Below are 20,330 nucleotides of genomic sequence, written 5' to 3' on the forward strand. Positions count from 1 at the left end.
ACCTACCACACCTCCTACTCCTCTCTCAGCTCCAAATTATACACTCCATTATTTATTCACCATCCTACTGTCCAGCACTAGGCACCATAATCTCCCACTATGTCCCATCTAGACTACTCAGTAGCTCCACCCAAGACCTTTTACAAATCTACAAGCCCAAGTCCAAAACAGGAGCCATTACATACAGCTACCATCCCTCTATTGCTTGGAACAAACTCCAACAAGAAGTTAGATCACTTTCACATCCTAATGTATTCAGACTAGCCACTAAAGAGTACTTAACAATTCACTGGATTTGTACCTGTTCTCAGACTCCTTGAATATACCTTCACTAAATAACAAACCTAGCGTCCTCTGTCTTACCATCATTTCTTCTCCTCTATACCAACGCACTCTCTAAAGCCAAGAATACAGCATCCATGGGACCAGATGACATCCCGGGCTGTGTACTACATGAACTACAATATGAACTGGCACCTCATCTAAGTGTCATGTTTAATCATAGCCTCACCTCAGGTTTCGTGTCCACTGAGTGGCGCAGAGCTACAGTTATCCCAATCCACAAGGGGGGATCCACCTTGGATCCCAGAAACTACCATCCCATCAGTCTGACAAGCCTTATCTGCAAGGCCATGGAGCGTATTATCATGGAACTTATAAACAAAGACATTGGCAACCTTCAAACACTGGACCCTACCCAGTTTGGGTTTGTGAAGGGCCGATCTTATCTCCTGAACCTGATTGACTTCTTTGAATCAGTCTCCAGAGCCATGGACAAGGGTAAGGTGGTCCACACAGCCTATCTAGACCTTGCCAAGGCCTTTGACACCATCCCCCACTCTGGAATCATAGATAAACTTACTAAGTTGGGCATTAATCCCTATGTCACCCAATGGGTTGCTAAATGGCTTACTGATAGAACCCACACTGTAAAAGTAGCCGAATCCAAATCCAGCTCCAGACAAGTGACAAGTGGAGTACCTCAGGGTTCAGTCCTGGGGCCGCTCTTGTTTGGCATCTACTTCTCTGAAGTACAGGTCAACACTAAGGGACTCTGGCTAACAAAGTTTGCAGATGACTGCAAACTGGGAGCCATTATTGAATCCCCAAATTATGTGGATACTCTACAAAAGGGCCTTACAGAAACAGATGCTTGATGCCAGAGCCATGGGCTCAAGCTCAATGCCAAGAAATGTATTGTTATCCCCTTTGGGAAAAAACATGTATCCATGAATTGCCATATAGGTGGCAGTACACTAAACACAGAAAGTTTGATAAGAGACTTAGGGACACAGGTGGACAGTGGTCTCACCTTCGATAACCACATCGCCACAACAGTCAGGAAATCCTTCTATGTGGCACACCTCATCACGAAGGGCTTTTCATACAGAAAAAAAGGAGGTCATTGTCCCACTGTACTCATCCCTCATTAGACCCATTATAGAATACAATGCCCCATTTGGTATGTAGCTCTCAAGACATCTGCAACAACTGGAAATGCCTCAGAAATACCTCACTAAAAGAATCACAGGCCTAAAGCAGATGCCCTATGCTGACCACCTTAAAAAACTCCAGCTATACTCTGTCGCATATCGTCTATTCAGAGGCGATCTCTGTTTAACATACAAGGCCATGTCAAACCCAGAGCTGTTGGACATGCTACACTTAAAGAAATCCCAATCCCTCAGAGCTACACGCTCCAGGGATCTAAACCTTGTCATCACAATAAACAAAACATGCTGGAGGGATAGGTTCCTGACCCAGACACTCCCCAGACTCTGGAATAGACTGCCCATACATGTCAAGCAGAGTGCCTCTTTGGACCTCTTCAAGAGGAACCTTGACGATTGGATGGGAGAAAGGAAATTCACCCCAGGGATCACGTCAGTCGCCCTGCTAGACAGGGGTCCAGGAAAGTAAATAATGTGGGAAGAAATAGCCAGGGAATTGTTATGGCTAGGCTTGTATAGGCCCTAGGGCTGATAGCCTAGTACCAACCTATGAACCTATGAACCTATGAACCAAAACATTTACAACTTAAACTAGTCTTCTTCATCTTTTTTTACCTAACACTATCTCCTTTCCTTCTGCTGTAGTATTCTTCATAACATTTTTATAGATAATTGTAACTGCGTATATATGATAACTGTTCTACAAGTTTTATTATGAATGATTATAATGTTAACTTTGTTTGTAATGGTTATATATTTTTTGTAACTGTGTTTTGGAGCTTTTCTCCCGAGGCCTCTGCTGAAAAAGGGCTTTTGCTCAGTCAGACAATCCCGCTTAACAAATGTAAAATAAATAAATAAATAATTCTACGGAGAAATGTCTTACTGGTACAGGGAACATATATCCTGGGTCTCCTCCTCTTAGTACAGGATAAGGGTTGTATAGTTTCATGCTCTTTATGCCCTGCATAAGAAATGTCTCCTCACTTCCATGTCAGGCTGCACCTAACTCAATGTCTTCTCTTTATCAGCCTTGCCCTTTATCTGGGTCGGCATTGATCAAAGCACCAGTGTGTACTATTCCTGCATGCTTCTGGAAAAAAGTTTCTCAGTGAAGGAAACATGTTTGTAGCAAACTGAAACAGTAGTTTTTTTGTAAAATACATATATTTTGTTAACTTCGTCTGTCTTAGACAAACTGTACAACAATCACTTTATATAATGTTTAACATTGTTATGCTGAAACAGAATTTTTTAAAATGGTCGCTAATCTAATGTAAGTGTGAGTGTTTCAGTGCATGACTACAGTCAGTAATACATAAATGAGGAACTTACAAGTTATCACTATTTCTTCCATGAGTAACTCAAGATTAACCGCTGTCAACACGATGAGAAGCTTCCAGCATGGAACTAATCAGGCTTTAGAATTCTCTCTAATGCATCATCTAGAAAAAATATGCCTGCAAGCAATTTCTGGAATCTAGCCTCAGAAATGATATTTTATGTATTTCAATACCTAGAGCTTCACCACCACTTAACTGTTTAAATACTGACTACCTGAAGTGAGAAACAAGTCCCATGAAATACTAGTTTTTGAATGAAATTATTCCTATTATTTTGGATCTAAATATGTACCGAATACAGGCATTTGATTTGCTTTCTGAGACAAGTAGCATTATTCAGTTAGCGAAGGGAGGTAAAGGCTTTGCTTCTTTTTGCATGTAGCCGTCTGTTCTTACTCACCCAGAATTTCAGTCTGTAAAGTTCCGACTAAACAACTGTAACATGTTGAAGATGAAAATTAAAACTTTCTCTCTCTCTAGATATATATATATATATATATATATATATATATATATATATATATATACATACACTTACACACACACACACACACACACACACACACACACACACACACACACACACACACAATTTACAGATAAGCTGAGCACTTGAATATAACAGTCTGTTTACATTTAATATGCATCTTCACTACCTTTGTTTTGCTGAGGTTTAATAAGTACTTCAACTGACAGGACAGTCCAAGAACCAATAATTTATGCACTGTGAAACAACCTATAGCAATTGTCCAACAGTGAGAAATACCAGTCAGCATATACCAATTATACAATATATGATACATTTCCTTCCTTAGACATCTGTGCATTTTTGTATAGGAGGTTGTGGTTTTAAACAGATGTATTGTGACTCAGTCAGTACTGCAGATCTCTCATTTAACAGGCACCTGCAATGAGTAATATTGTATTTGTTTTCTGTGAATGTAACTCTTGAATGGTTATTTTTAATGATTAGTTACCGATCTCAAACTATGATTTAAATGGTAATGGAGAGAAACAATGTTTGCACATGGTAGAAAAATACAGGATTTTTCTGCACTGACATAATTAATTTACAGTTTTGTTTGTCCCTGAAAATCTAATGAATGATTTGTATATGATTTTCTGATCTGCAGCTATTTCAATTGTCTCAGTTTGTGCTTGTGTGTGTGTGTGTGTGTGTGTGTGCGCACGCGCGCACGTGTGTGCGTGTGTGTATATGTGTTGCATATGCGTCATAAATGATTCTTGAAACAATAAAGAGAAGATTCATGTGTTCTATGCAATCAGTTACAAAGGTCTCCTGTTACTAATTTTTAATCAAACTGTACTTCTGAACTTAATGTTAGCAAACCAGAATGTCACAGTATCTTTCCTTTTACTGTATACTATGACCAGACATAGACAAGAAATTCCTTTAATGATATTGTAGTTCAACAAGTGGATGGGTGTACCTCTGCTGTGCTAGTGATTAAGGATTAAAATGAGGTGCCATCTATGACTAATACCCAGTGGGCTCAACTTCAATTAGTGACTGAGGTGCTGGGGTAGCTTGTTGTGGGGTGAGGGCTGAGGGGATGGGAGTGTGGGTCTGACATCAACTCACCCATCCTGTTGAGAGGAAGTAGTAATTTGCAGCAACTTTGACTGCAAGAGGAAGGTTGAAGGATTGCTCTGTGCAGCTATTGAGTCAATATGATTCATGCCACATGTTATCCAGAGAGGTGATCAAAGGGCATATGCTGGCCCACATAGAGTCTTTCATGATCAGTAGCTTCATTTGAAGCTACCAACTTTTGCAGGGAGGGGTTTAGGAGGGGAGGGAAGGAAGCTCTCTCAGGAATGAGAACCTGCCTGATATCAGTGGTTATCCACAAAAAGGAATGAGTTGGCAGATATTCTCTCACCCAGTCAAGAAATGGGCACTAGGGCTCTTGCTTGAGTGCGGAATGACAGTGCTAGCCTACTCTCTATAAATGGAATGAATGTCTTCAAATCCTCAATTAGATATGAGAAAGCAACTCTATTTCTCAGAAATACTACCACTTTATTTATTTATTTTATTTTATTTTATTTTACATTTGTTGACCGGGCTAGTCCAGCTGGATAATTTCCATTTTCAGTGGAGGCCCGGGGAGAAAAGCTCCACAGATTTAAAACATAGGTTATACAAAATTGAAGATTTGCTATGAGTTCTTTTTACAGATATTAGGTTACCATGGATAGTTATCAGTCTAGATCAAGAGAAATAGAACACATATAATACTATCTACGTATTGCAACAGACATTAATTATATCTAGAAATACACTCCATTCAGATAATTACATACATATTAGTGTATATATAATAAATTTTTTTTTTTTTTTTTTTTTTTTTTTTTTTTTTTTTTTTTGAGAACAGTAGAAACTGTAGAGTCATTAGGATGTTTGAGAACACAGAGAAGGATTGTAGTTGAGAAGTGAGGAAGAATGATAGTAGAAGGTATTAGGTTTCTCAGTCGGGATTGGTACAAGAGCAGAGCCAGAAGTTTGTAAGATGTGCAAGGAGTTGTTTTTTAAAAAGATGAAAGGAGCCTGTAGAGGTAATGTGTGCGGGGAGGTTATTCCATATTTTGCCTACTGCGTTGGGAAAAAGGCAGTTACCTGCAGAATTGGTGATTCGAGTTGTGTTGACTTGAAGCTTTTCAGCAGAACGTAGTTGTTTCAGGTTATTATAAGGGCTCAGAAGATTAGTGAGAGCAGGTGTTTTAGATGGTTGATATAATATGTTGTGTGTTATTAGGAGTTGTTGATATATAATCTTGTTGGGAAGTTCCAACCAGTGTAAGTGTTTTAAGTTTATACAGTGGTGTGTTCTATACTGGGATGCTGTGGCAAAGCGAGCTATATTGTGGTAGGATGTCGTAAGTTTCTTCAGGTTGCTTTTGGAGAGGTTGGTGTAAATAGAGGAGGCATACAATAGGGTTGAGATGAGATGTGTTTGTGCTAAGGTGGTCCACTTCATATCAAATTATGCACAAACCTAACTTTGCACTATTAAAGATCCAAATCACCTCAACAAACCAACTATTGCTTCACTGCTGGCTATAATTCCACATCAATTTCCCTCAGAAAACATTTAAATTACCTTGATACCACTGAGGGGTTAAATATCAAATTAAATATCTTCTTGCTAGGAAACTTCAGTTACCCAAGCATTGATTGCATACTTACACCAGCAATAATCAATGTAGTCAGCATTTCCTAGACTTTGTTCATAACGTCGCACTGGAGCAAGTTGCAAAACTACACTGTAAAGACTCTAATAGCCTTGTCCTCATCCTTAGCAACTTACCTCCTTCCTGTATCCAATCCCAAATCTCCTAAATGTTGGTTAAATTTGACCACAGTTCAGTCATCTTCTGGATCAGGCCTATTTGATACCATCCCACCACAAATGAGACCATCTTTAAGTCCTTTCTCAGGACCAACCTACTTTAGCTTGTAGAATACCTACACAAAGTTCCCAATATTCATCCACAAATGAAGCCAACTACAAGGGCTGCTGCATTTGCAACTTCTAGGAAGCAGGACAGTTTGACCATGGATGGTTTGACCTCAATGCAATTGGATACACTTTCATAATTAAATTCACATTTATTGTCTATGAGAATATTTATTGGACAGTCTGACCCTGGATGATTTCACCCCGGACTATTTGACCCCAATTAAATTTAATAAAAGCATTTTACTACTTAATATTTTACTCAGGAATTTTACATAGCAATTTAATAAACTATTTAACATGTTAATATGTAAATGTTAATTTATTTAACATGTTATTCAATATGTAAATATTATTTATTTAATTAATTAATTACAGTTTTTAACGTCTACAATAAAATGAATTTGGAATTTTAATTAGGAAGTTAACATATTATTTATTATTTTTAGTTAACCCATTAAGAAATTGCAAGCAGCTGCATCTAGGTATTCTAAATTTGTGTGACTGGCATGACATAACTGCATGTATGCACAAACGTTTTTTAAGTACAAATTGTCTTGGCTCAAACATTAATTTTTATTATTGCTATTTTAATAGGAACCAGCAGGTGGCACTAGTTAAATTTTTTTAGTGCACTGTGAAAAAAGTCTACTAATAACACATCCTGGTTTGCATCTCATAACAGTAGCACAAGAAGGAGCACAAGACTTAATGCTGGCAATGCATTTTCTGTGTAAAATCAGTTTAAGAAAGTATTTTAGCAAGACTTCATGCTAGCAATACATTCTTTGTTTATGGTTCATATTCTTTTATTTAATCTCGTACTGTCATACACTACTGTCAGTTCTGGTATTGAATCTAGCAGATTTTAATGTTTACGTAGTATATATGAAGTTTTTAATGGCTGTTTTATTCCGCAGATGTTGTTCTGTTTTTTTACTGTACTAACCTTAGAGTTGTGTATTTAAAGTTTAATAGATATAGTTTCAGAATCTGTTAATGCTGAGGTCAAATAGGCTGTGGTCAAAACATCCTGTACCTGCAACTTCTACCAGCACCTAAACAGCTACATAGAAATGCCATTTCCTGTCCACTCTAATTATAATGATACATTTAGGAATAATCTTCGCTGGTGAAACTCCTGTATTAATAAGCTGTATACAAAAAAGTAAATAAAACATTTGAAGAAATTTCCATTTCCCCACCTCAAGATTGCAGTGACATATACCAGCAAGGAACTTAAGAGCACCATTAGAAAATATAAGGCATGGCACAAGCTTAAGGTCACAAGCAATAATAAAGTAAAATTCAGATCTTTCTTCAGAAGTGTGAAAAAATGAGTTAATACTGTCCAATCAGGCAACAAGCTGTTCCATAACAATATTATACATTCCAGTCCCAAGGATACAGTCAATTTATTAGCAGACACATTTACTGTCGACTTTACTTTATATTCCCACCTTGTTATCCCCCGTTATCCCTGAAAATTTAGTTTTCCCAGAAATTACAATGGACCAAGTCTTAAAATCACTGAAAAAGGCTAAAAATGATACTTCCGTGTTCTCATGACATGCTGCATTCTTATCAGTTACAAGTATGCAGTATCTGAGACTGTACCTAAAATATTCAACCTTAGCCTATCTAGAGGGGTTATACCTAATGCCTAGTAAAAAAATATATATAGTGACTCCTCTACACAAAGGAGGCCCCACTATAGATCTAGGTTATTATAGGCCCATTAGTATTGCCCGTCTTGTATGGAATGACAAAGAGTGTGTCATAGCAGAATACATTACTACAGACATAGGCAATTTAACAGATGTCGAATCCAATCAGTATGGTTTCTTGAATGGCTGATTCTGTCTCCTGGACCTAGTAAGCTTCTTTGAAAGAGTTATAGAGGCTGTGGTTCATAGTCAGACATTGCATATCTCATAATTGATGTGGCTGATGCTTTTGGACACTATCTAACTTCCACCCAGAATTATTGAAAGATTAGGAACATTTAATGTTGTTGTGTCTTTCGGCTTTTCCCGGTTAGGGGTCGCCACAGCGGAACTCCGGTCCGCTAATGATTGGCAGTAGATTTTTATGTGCCGTGTTGCCAGCCCTGACGCACAACCTTCAACGAAGGTACGCCCGTTCATGCTTGTCTCCACACAAAAGACGCTCTAGCTGAGAATCGAACAGGACAGCATCTTACTGTGAGGTGACAACGCTATCGCAGCACCACCACCGCAGTACATTAGGAACATTTAATGTAAATCCCTAAATTGCTCACTGGAATACAAACTGGTTATTCAACAGACCCCGAGTTGTGAAAGTTGTTGGCAGCCTCTCTGAATGCAAAATTTTATTTAAAGAGGTACCAGCCAACAATTAAGTAGGAAAGAAAAACGCTGACTTAACCAGCCAACAATTAAGCAGGAAAAAAAAAACGGAGACCTATCCTCTTTGACATTTATTTTGGAGACATCTAAAAACATATTCCAGAAGTATGATTGGCCAGTTTTGCTGATAACTGCAAGATGGACATTCTTATTCATTCATGCACTCAAACAAAAGCAGGCTCCATCAAAGTCTGTAATATGCCCATATTTGCTGTACAAAAATGTTAGGTTTAAATCCACTACAGTTAAATAAGGTCATACATGGTGTACAGGATGAGATTTATGACTTGTTTCTATGTGAAGTCATAGATTTTGATATATATAAGTATTTCCTTATAGAAACCCCCACAGTTCCTACTTTCAGGGGACTACCCAAAGTACACAAAGACATTAAGAATTCACCATTGAGACCAATCGTAGCTAGTAAAGGGTGGTTAACAGAAACAATATCAATATATATTGAGAAAAATCTTAGGAATGTTGCAGAGAAAACAGCCACAATAGTAAGGGATACACAACATTTTATAGAAAGTTTAAGTGAGTATAGGTTTCAAGAGATAGAAGAAGAACCTGAATATATGGTGACGTTAGATGTAAGTTCTCTATTCACCTCCATACCAAATGACATTAGCATAGAATACATGAGAGTCTATTTAATAGAAAGAGATATGCCCAGAGAATTGATAATAAGATGTGCCATGTTGATGGAAATAATATTAAAAAACAATGTTTTTGTATACAATGAACAATATTATATACAAAAGAAGGGAGTAGCTCTGGGCACTCCCTGTGCCAACTCTTATGCCAACATAGTTATGGCATATTGGGAGTATACATACATTTTTAGAACTATGTATTCTGGCAATAACATTCAATTCTATAAACGTTTTGTAGATGACATCTATTTCATTTAAAAAGGAAATATTGAGATGCTTAAAGATTTTATTAAATACATAAATGGGATGTCTGAGTTTCTATCTTTCATAAGAAAATGGTCTAAGGACCAGATAGAGTTCCGAGATGTACTGTTACTGAAAGAAGGGCAACATATAGAAACACAGTTATATAGAAAAGAATATAGGAAGAACACATTACTGCATCGCACAGGTATGCACCCCCCCTATATATATAAAAACATAGTTAAGGGCCAAATGTTGAGAGCATTTAGACTCACGAGTAATGATAATAGATTTAATAGCACTATAGACATGTTACAGAATAAATTTGAGGAAAGAGGATATAAACAAAATGAGATAGTGAGTTTGAGACAAGGAAACAATATGAGAAGGGATACCACAGGGAAGCCATTTATACCCAAAAGAAATAATGAAGACAATATTCAAGTAAGAACAAGTAACAGAGAGAGGTTAAACAGAATAGTTATACCATACACTAATAATAATGAGAGTATTAGAGAAGTAAGAATGAGTAACAGAGAGAGGTTAAACAGAATAGTTATACCATACACTAATAATAATGAGAGTATTAGAGAAGTAAGAACAAGTAACAGAGAGGTTAAACAGAATAGTTATACCATACACTAATAATAATGAGAGTATTAGAGAAGTAAGAACGAGTAACAGAGAGAGGTTAAACAGAATAGTTATACCATACACTAATAATAATGAGAGTATTAGAGAAGTAAGAACGAGTAACAGAGAGAGGTTTAACAGAATAGTTATACCATACACTAATAATAATGAGAGTATTAGAGAAGTAAGAATGAGTAACAGAGAGAGGGTAAACAGAATAGTTATACCATACACTAATAATAATGAGAGTATTAGAGAAGTAAGAACAAGTAACAGAGAGAGGTTAAACAGAATAGTTATACCATACACTAATAATAATGAGAGTATTAGAGAAGTAAGAACAAGTAATAGAGAGAGGTTAAACAGAATAGTTATACCATACACTAATAATAATGAGAGTATTAGAGAAGTAAGAACAAGTAACAGAGAGAGGTTAAACAGAATAGTTATACCATACACTAATAATAATGAGAGTATTAGAGAAGTAAGAACGAGTAACAGAGAGAGGTTAAACAGAATAGTTATACCATACACTAATAATAATGAGAGTATTAGAGAAGTAAGAACGAGTAACAGAGAGAGGTTAAACAGAATAGTTATACCATACACTAATAATGACGAGAAGATCAGAGACGTTTTCCTAAGTAATTGGAATATTCTCACGCCTGATACAAAGATAGAACAAATAGTAGGACCAAGGCCGAACTACACATATAGGAATACAAAAAACTTGAAAAGCTTATTATGCTATGAAAATACTAAATGAAAAACAGATATTTCTGATAGGAAAGGTACCTTTTCATGTAGGTCATGTAATCAATGCATTTACATGTCAGGTCGACATTATTTCATACACCCTAATACAGGGTGGAGATATAATTTCAACTTTTATGCAGACTGTAAGAGTAGAGATGTGATATATATAGCTACCTGTACATGTAGTAGCCTCTACGTAGGTAAGACCAACAGGACACTACGTGAGAGAGTACGAGAACATATTTATGCAGTCAGCAAAGAAGATGAAAGTAATGCCATAGCGAGACATGTTCTCACTTTTGGTACTAAACACAGTTTAAAATTTACAGTAGCAGAGATAGTAGAGAGGAATAGTAGGTTAGGAAATTATAGAAATTACACGGAACAAAGAGAAGCTAGGGGGATTATGAGGTTACAGGCAGATAAATCAATGGGCCTGAATGATAGAGTTTCCCTCAAGCTGTTTCTAGAAGCTAGGGACTTTCAACACTAGATTTAAGGCTGCTATCATATTGAATAGTTTTATTCTTATTTTTTTCAGTCTGTTTTCATCAGATGAAAGTAAATAAGTATTTAGAATAGTTTAATGTATATACATATTTTGTATTCCATACAGTATATATTTTAGAATATAGTAGTTAGGGATTTTTTGGTTATTTCTATGCATTTAATAGCGAGCAACATTTGTATATACACGCATTTTATATTTTATATTCTTTATAGACTTTTATATACACATTTAAAGCATAGAGACACTCCAATCTTTTTGTATCAGTGAAAAATGAGTTTTGAAATTCCATAGAAGTATTTTTTATTGTTGTTTTAAATAACTTGTTTTTTATATTATACATTATTAGAGTTTTAAGCACTAGCACTTTATGAGATAATTAATTCTTAATTGAGAATAGATATTGATTGGATAGATCTTTAATGAGTTCAGGTTTAAATACTAAAGCTTGTTCTTTAGTCAACAGTCTGAAGAAAAATTTGTCATAAATGTGAAAGCGCTTTCAGTTTTAACGGGTACCGATCGCTGTTACTTTATATTTGATTAAACGGTTGCTTTTATTTGCCATGGAGTGTCTTCATTTGGATTCTTTGGATTATTGTCAAAAATTGGTAAGCAAAAAACAACTGCAGGACAACCTCTTAGTTAGTAGTAAAATCCACAGCAGGAAAACGGACTGGAACCAACGTATTTTCTGTTAACCCAATTTTATTTTCGTACAGACAAGAAAAAACGAAAAGAATATAGCTTTAAGCATGGAAATACTTTAAAAGGTTTTAATGAAACAATTGTATAATTAATCAATTAAATATTGTGTATATAAGCAAATGGTTTGCTTAGTTAAAGTATCTTGATAAAGCCCGGGAGAGCCCGGGCGAAAGCGCTTGATCTACTTGTGTTATTCCTTCGTGATTTTTTACTTTGTGGATTACAACATTGAACTATTTGTTTTTTCTTGTCTGTACGAAAATAAAATTGGGTTAACAGAAGATACATTGGTTCCAGTCCGTTTTCCTGCTGTGGATTTTACTACTAAGTTATTGTCAAAAATACTTAAGTTTTATTTTTTATATTAGAAAAAGTGGCTATAAGTCCTAGGGGTGGCCCTTGGGAGTTGAGATTGGAGAATAGGGAGTTGATGTGGCAGATAAGACTTAATGCTGCCAGTGTCTTCGGATGATTGAGCAATGTCATCTAAATTATTAGTGCCTTTGAAATAAGAACATGAAAATTAGAAATAAAAATATTGAATTGAATGAATTTAATTACTTTTAAATATGGTTAAATGTGTTTTATAGTTTACGTATGCTTGTTATTTTAAGTCTGAAGTTTTAAGTCGAAGTTTTTTTTAAGATGCAAAATTAATTAATTGATTGAATGCAATGGATATATAAATGGTGAAGAATTGTGACTGAATTAGTTCTGATGAAGTCCATATCAGTGAAAGGACAAAAACACTTGGTTCTTAATAAATATTTTTTATTCTTCTGGGACGTTGGATGTATTCATTTCTGACAACTTAATACATATTTCCTGTTCGCTTGGAGGATTGGCTATTCATATTTTTTGGTTATTCAACTAGAAAAGCACCAGAGATTTTTTTAACTAAGAAAATTAAAAGTCTTATATCATTCCAGTATCCAGAAAGATTGCTTTTGTTTACTGGGATTCTCTTACTGGGTTTAGTAAAAAAAGAAAACTTTTTCAGTGGGGACCTGGGGAGAAAAGCTACAACATATTACACACATTTTAAACAGATATTCAGTAATATACATGAACAGACATTAGATATACATTAACAATTACACATTCATTTGCTAATTAGATTATATTCATAGGAAATAAAGGTAACTATTACAGTATAAACAATACTTACACATTAGTCGTGTTGAATATTGAGCATTTGAAGTGGAAGAAGAGTATTAGTGGGGTTGTCAAATAGAAAATTGAACATGTGATTTGTGCTTTGAAATTCAAAGAAATGGATGTGAGGGAGGGAACTAGGTAAGGCATAAAATGTTACTATTGTAGTTAAGAGGCTATGTATAAGGCAGGTTCATAGATGATTACATATACTGGTATTATAAAGGTTACATTAGAAGTATAGAGGTGGGGGTGAGCAGTCTCACAAAACTATGTTTATGGCTGGGACATACTAATAAAACTTCAGGTATTGGTGAAGACTAGTTGTAAGGTATAGGATTCCAAATGAAGAAAAATGATCTGACAATATGTCAAATTAAATATAACAGTGGCAGTTATCCTGGAGATGTATAGCAGTAGATCCACTGATTTAGTAGGCAAAGTTTTATTTGTGTTTTAACTCATTACATCTAACTGACGCCTCCAGGTGCATCTGCAGTTAACTCCTACTGACATCTCTGGGCATCAAATATTGCTTGTTCATATTTGTATCAATAATTCCAAAACCATGCTATGTACAAAGTTTTAAAAGATTTCATCTTAAAGCTTACACAATAGCAAACTCAATTGCATTAATATTTGACCTCTGTCTAGTGCAGGTAAATAAATACTAACTCTAGTTTTATGATATTAATTTATATAGATATAATTCTCACTTTTTTAAAATATTTCAACAAACAAGTAACAAATACAGAGCTCTTTAGCTTCATATGAAAGGTCTCCACTAGATGAATAAAATGCTACTGACAGCATGTGTATAACGAGTGGTTGCTGAGATATTGTAAGTTGTTTTCAAAATATTACAAATTTAATAATATGCTTACTGTGACTTATAAAATTTGTTTTAAGACCTAGAACCTAAAAAATGCTACCACTATATAAATAGTATGTGCTGAAGAGTTTGCCATTTATACTTCTTTCTTAGCCCATATGATTCCAGGGATATGAACATTTGTTTGAAATGTGAGGACATAATTTGATTCTGTCAAAAGGCTTAGCCTCCGCCCATTGAAGGTTATAGTACAAACTTCCTGAGCTCCATTGGAGTGAATGAGTTTGCATTCTGAATGGATTTCAGTGGTAGTGAGATGTGGTTTCATAGTTTAGCTACACTATTTGAATACAGAGGGTCACCTGCAGTATTAGATAATTTGGTTATAGTGATTAGTGATTTTTGTCCAGATTGTAAAATTGTACTGGGGGAATGATATTGTATTAAGTTTTTAAGGGCTGGGCAATTTTCTGACTTCGAGAGAAGTCTGTGTATTGGAGTTAGCTGAAAAATAGCTATGTGATGTGATAGTTCAAACCATTCCAGGTAGCTAGCACTGTTGATATATGTATATATATATATATATATATATATATATATATATATATATATATATATATATGTATATATATATATATATATATATATATATATAGATATATATACATATATAAATATATATATATATATATATATATATATATATATATATATATGTATATGGATTCACTTCAGAAGCTCAAAATACTGCAATCTCTTATTTCAGTATCTTGAGCCCAAGAAGCCGAATCCACACAACAACGAAAAGTGAAAACCGAGAAATTCAAAACTTTGAATACCGGAGGTTTTGAATTTTGAGGTATTACTACACACATACACACACACACACACACACACACACACACACACACACACACACACACACACACACACACACACACACACACACACACCATTCTCCACACAAACACACACGATCCCAATACTACATGAAAGCAGGGGGGCAAGCCCCCTGCACCACCCATGTGGGGGGCTATGCCCCCTCCACACCCCCCCTACTTAAATATTCTCACTCTGAGGTCGCACTACATACAAACACACACAAAACACCACCACACAAGCTACATTCTTGCACACACACATCACAGCAACAAAACACACTGATACCCACCACAGCCCCTACCCAAACCCCTTAACACACACACACACACACACACACACACACACACACACACACACACACACACACACACACACACACACACACACTTACCTCAATACATAACCACAACAGAAGCTTAGAAGCACAAAATTCAAAACCTCCGGTATTCGTGGTTTTGAATTTTGTGCTTCTAAACTGTCGCTGTTCTGTGGATTCGGCTTCTTGGGCTCGAGATACTGAAATTCGAGATTTCACTATTTTGAGCTTCTGAAGGGAACACACACACACACATATATATATATATATATATATATATATATATATATATATATATATATATACGGGTCTACTTTAGATAATCAAAATACCACTTACCTGACTTTTAAATCACTGAGATGACCCCATTTGACTAAAATTCAAATTAATTTCATATTATATTGTTTGGTTTTGCTTTAATATTGCTTAGTAAAACAAAAGTAAGTGGGGGGCTTAGCCCCCACACTCCCCATTGTGCGGGGCTGTGCCCCCCACACCCCCCTAACTATATATTCTAACTCCAGGGTTGCACTACAATGGGGAAGGGGGCATATTCCATTTTCTTGCCAATAATACTTGTCAGTCAAATGAAGTGTCAGTCAAATGAAATTTCAGTCACTTGATCTCAGGCAAATCGGTGTCAGTCAATTGGAAGCTAGGGCAAATGAAGTAGACCCAAATATATATATATATATATATATATATATATATATATATATATATATATATATATATATATATATATATATATATATATATATATATATATATATATATATATATCTATATGGGTCTACTGCTGTTAGTTGAATTACACCTGGTCGAAAATGATTTCAGGCTGCCCACTTCACTGAAAGCTCATTTGACTGAAAGCACATTTGGTCGAATTACATTTGGTCCAAAACAGAATATAGCCCCTGACCCACTGGAGTGCGACCCTGGAGTGAGAATATTAATTATGGGGGGGTGTGGAGGGCACAGCCCCCCACACTGGGGGTGTGGGGGCCTTAGCCCCCCACATAATTGCAGTTTATGCACTATTATATACATGTGTATCCATTGAAAATACATTGAAACATATAACATCAGTAAAAACTGATTGTAAAATGTGGGGGGCTACTCCCACCACACCCCCCACTGTGGGGGGCTGTGCCCCCCACACCCCCTAACTCAATATTCTCACTCCAGGGTCGCACTGCAGTGGGGCAGGGGCTATATTCCGTTTTCAACCAAATGTAATTCGGCCAAATGTGCTTTCAGTCAAATGAGCTGTCAGTGAAGTGGGCTGCCTGAAATAGTTTTCGACCAAATGAAATTATATATATATATATATATATATATATATATATATATATATATATGTGTGTGTGTGTGTGTGTGTGTGTGTGTGCGTGAAGATTTTGCACTGAAGAGACCCCACAAATGGGAAAACTGCTGTTTGCTGGCCATGTAAACTACAAGAAGCAACTTTATTGGGCTGCTAGGTGTATATTTCTTTTCTTTTTTTGGTATGTGTATGTATGTATATATAGGCTTAAGGACAGAACCCACAGGGTTAGAGTTGCTGGCGCTGTGTCAGACTCCAAGCTGGTCACAAGTGGTGTCCCACAGGGCTCGGTCCTTGGCCCCCTATTGTTTGGCATCTACTTCTCAGAAGTACAGGCCAACACGGGAGGACTTTGGCTGACAAAGTTTGCAGACGACTGCAAACTGGGCGCCATAGTGGAAAGTGCATCGGACACGGATATCCTTCAGAAGGGACTCATGGAAACAGATAGCTGGTGCCAGAGCCATGGCCTGAAGTTAAACGCCAAAAAATGTATAGTCATACCCTTCGGGAAAAACAAGGTAACCCCAAGCTACCATATAGGTGGCAATCCACTAAGCACAGAAGAGGTTATCAGGGACCTGGGGACCCAGGTTGACAGTGGCCTTTCTTTTGACACTCACATTGCTAAAGTGGTTTGAAAGACCTTCTACATTGCCCACCTGATCATGAAGGGATTCACATCCAGATCTAGTGAGGTCATTGTTCCCCTGTACTCTTCACTTATCAGACCAATGATCGAGTACAATGCCCCATTCGGGATGTATCTCACCCGACATCTGCAGCAATTGGAGAGACCCCAAAAGTTCCTCACCAAAAGGATAAAGGACTCCAAAATCTGTCATATGCTGCCAGATTGAAGAAACTCCAGCTCTATTCAGTCGCATACCATCTGCTCAGAGGTGACATGTGCCTGACATACAAGGCCATGTCCAACCCGGAATTAATGGACATGCTCCACCTCAAAAATCCAAATCCACCAAAACCACTAGAGCAAGCGACTTAAACCTTAGCACGGATATAAATAGGATGTGCTGGAGGGATAGATTTATCACTCAGAGACTCCCTATGCTGTGGAATAAAATCCCGGTCCATGTGAGGCAGAGCACCTCGCTGACTCTGTTCAAGAGAAATCTAGACCTGTGGATGGGAGATCGTAGGTTTACCCTGGGAATCATATCTGTGTCACTGCTGGACAGAGGCACAACAAACTAATGGGCACAGTATTGTTTCATATAAGGGGTGGCGTAAGCCACAAAAATTTGGGCTAGGCTTATAAATGCCTTAGGGCAGATAGCCCAGTATAAACCTATGAACCTATGAACCTAAATAAAACCAAGACTCTTTCCACCAAGGGCAAATATCCAGTCTGGTGGACCCCAGCCATAAACAAACTTTACAATAAGAGAAGAATCCATAAAAGGGAAGACACCCTTGATCATTATTAGTAAAAAAATACGGGCACTCATAAAATCATCCAAGGTCAACTTTGAGAGAAAAATTGCCATAGATTCAAAAGACAATCATAAGGCCTTCTTCAGCTATGTTAGAAACCTGGGTGGAAACTCCCAGATTTGCTCATAATTAGTCCAAAATGATACAAAAATCACTGAACCCACAGACATTGCCAACATACTGGCAGACAGGTTCAGTGCAAATTTCACCCCCCTCTCCCCCCCAAAAGGAGAGATAACTATCCCAGCGGAGTGTAGCCTCCCAGACATCTCAAATGCGCAGGTGAAAGCTGCCCTCTCTAAAGCTAAAAACACAGCATCAATGGGACCGGATGGTGTCCCAGGCTGTGTGTTACATGAACTCAATGAGGAACTAAACCCGCACATAAGGCAGCTGTTTAATCTTAGCCTTACCACAGGATACGTGCCCAAGGAGTGGCGTACGGCAACTGTGGTCCCACTCCGCAAAGGCGGTGCCTCTACAGACCCTGGTAATTACCACCCCATAAGCTTAACAAGCCTGGTCTGCAAAGCTATGGAGAGGATCATAATGGAACTCATAAACAAGGACATAGGGGACTTGCAGACATTGGACCCAACCCAGTTTGGCTTTGTCAAGGGCAGATCATGCCTTTTGAACTTGGTAGACTTCTTCGAAACAGTCACCAAGGCCATTGATGAGGGAAAGGCAGTCCATACAGCCTACCTTGACCTTGCAAAAGCTTTCGACACAAAACCCCACTCGGGTATTATAGAGAAACTTACCAGCTTAAATGTAAACCCATATGTCACAAGATGGGTTGCAAACTGGCTAAAGGACAGAACCCACAGGGTTAGAGTTGCTGGCGCCATGTCGGACTCCAAGCCGGTCACAAGTGGTGTCCCACAGGGCTCAGTCCTTGGCCCCCTGTTGTTCGGCATCTACTTCTCAGAAGTACAGGCAAACATAGGAGGACTATGGCTGACAAAGTTTGCAGATGACTGCAAACTGGGTGCCATAGTGGAAAGTACATCGGACACAGATATCCTCCAGAGGGGTCTCACGGAAACTGATGACTGGTGCCAGAGCCATGGCCTGAAGTTAAACGCCAAAAAATGTATAATCATACCCTTTGGGAAAAACAAGGTAACCCCAAGCTACCATATAGGTGTCAATCCACTAAGCACAGAAGAGGTTATCAGGGACCTGGGGACCCAGGTTGACAGTGGCCTTTCTTTCGACACTCACGTTGCTAAAGTGGTTAGAAAGACATTCTACATTGCCCACCTGATCATGAAGGGTTTCACATCCAGATCAAGTGAGGTCATTGTTCCCCTGTACTCTTCACTTATCAGACCAATGATCGAGTACAATGCCCCTTTCGGAATGTATCTCACCCGACACCTGCAGCAATTGGAGAGACCCCAGAAGTTCCTCACCAAAAGAATAAAGGGACTCCAAAATCTGTCATATGCTGCCAGACTGAAGAAACTCCAGCTCTATTCAGTTGCATACCGCCTGCTCAGAGGTGACCTGTGCCTGACATACAAGGCCATGACCAACCCGGAATTAATGGACATGCTCCACCTCAGAAAATCCATATCCACCAGAACCACTAGAGCAAGTGACTTAAACCTTAGCACGGATATAAATAGGACGTGCTGGAGGGATAGATTTATCACCCAGAGACTCCCTATGCTGTGGAATAAAATCCCGGTCCATGTGAGGCAGAGCACCTCGCTGGCTCTGTTCAAGAGAAATCTTGACCGGTGGATGGGAGATGGTAGGTTTACCCCGGGAATCGTCTCTGTGTCACTGCTGGACAGAGGCACAACAATCTAATGGGCACTGTATTTTTAACATAAGGGGTGGCGTATGCCACAAAACTCTGGGCTAGGCTTATAAATGCCTTAGGGCAGATAGCCTAGTATAAACCTATGAACCTATGAACCTATATATATAAAAAAAAAAATATATATATATATATATATATATATATATATATATATATATATATATATATATGTACATGGGTCTACTTTAGATAATCAAAATACCACTTACCTGACTTTTAAATCACCGTTGTTCTGTGCGAGATGACAGCAGAGTAGTGATAGGGAATTTGCCCTTTCCCCACTGTGTTGTGAATTTGTTTATATAACTAATGTAGACTATCCCCCCTGCAGAAAAACAAGTTGTTTGTCTTGGTTTGTT

Source organism: Protopterus annectens, chromosome 3.part1, assembly GCF_019279795.1.
Source record: "Protopterus annectens isolate FY-2018-M chromosome 3.part1, PAN1.0, whole genome shotgun sequence".
NCBI lineage: Eukaryota > Metazoa > Chordata > Ceratodontiformes > Protopteridae > Protopterus > Protopterus annectens.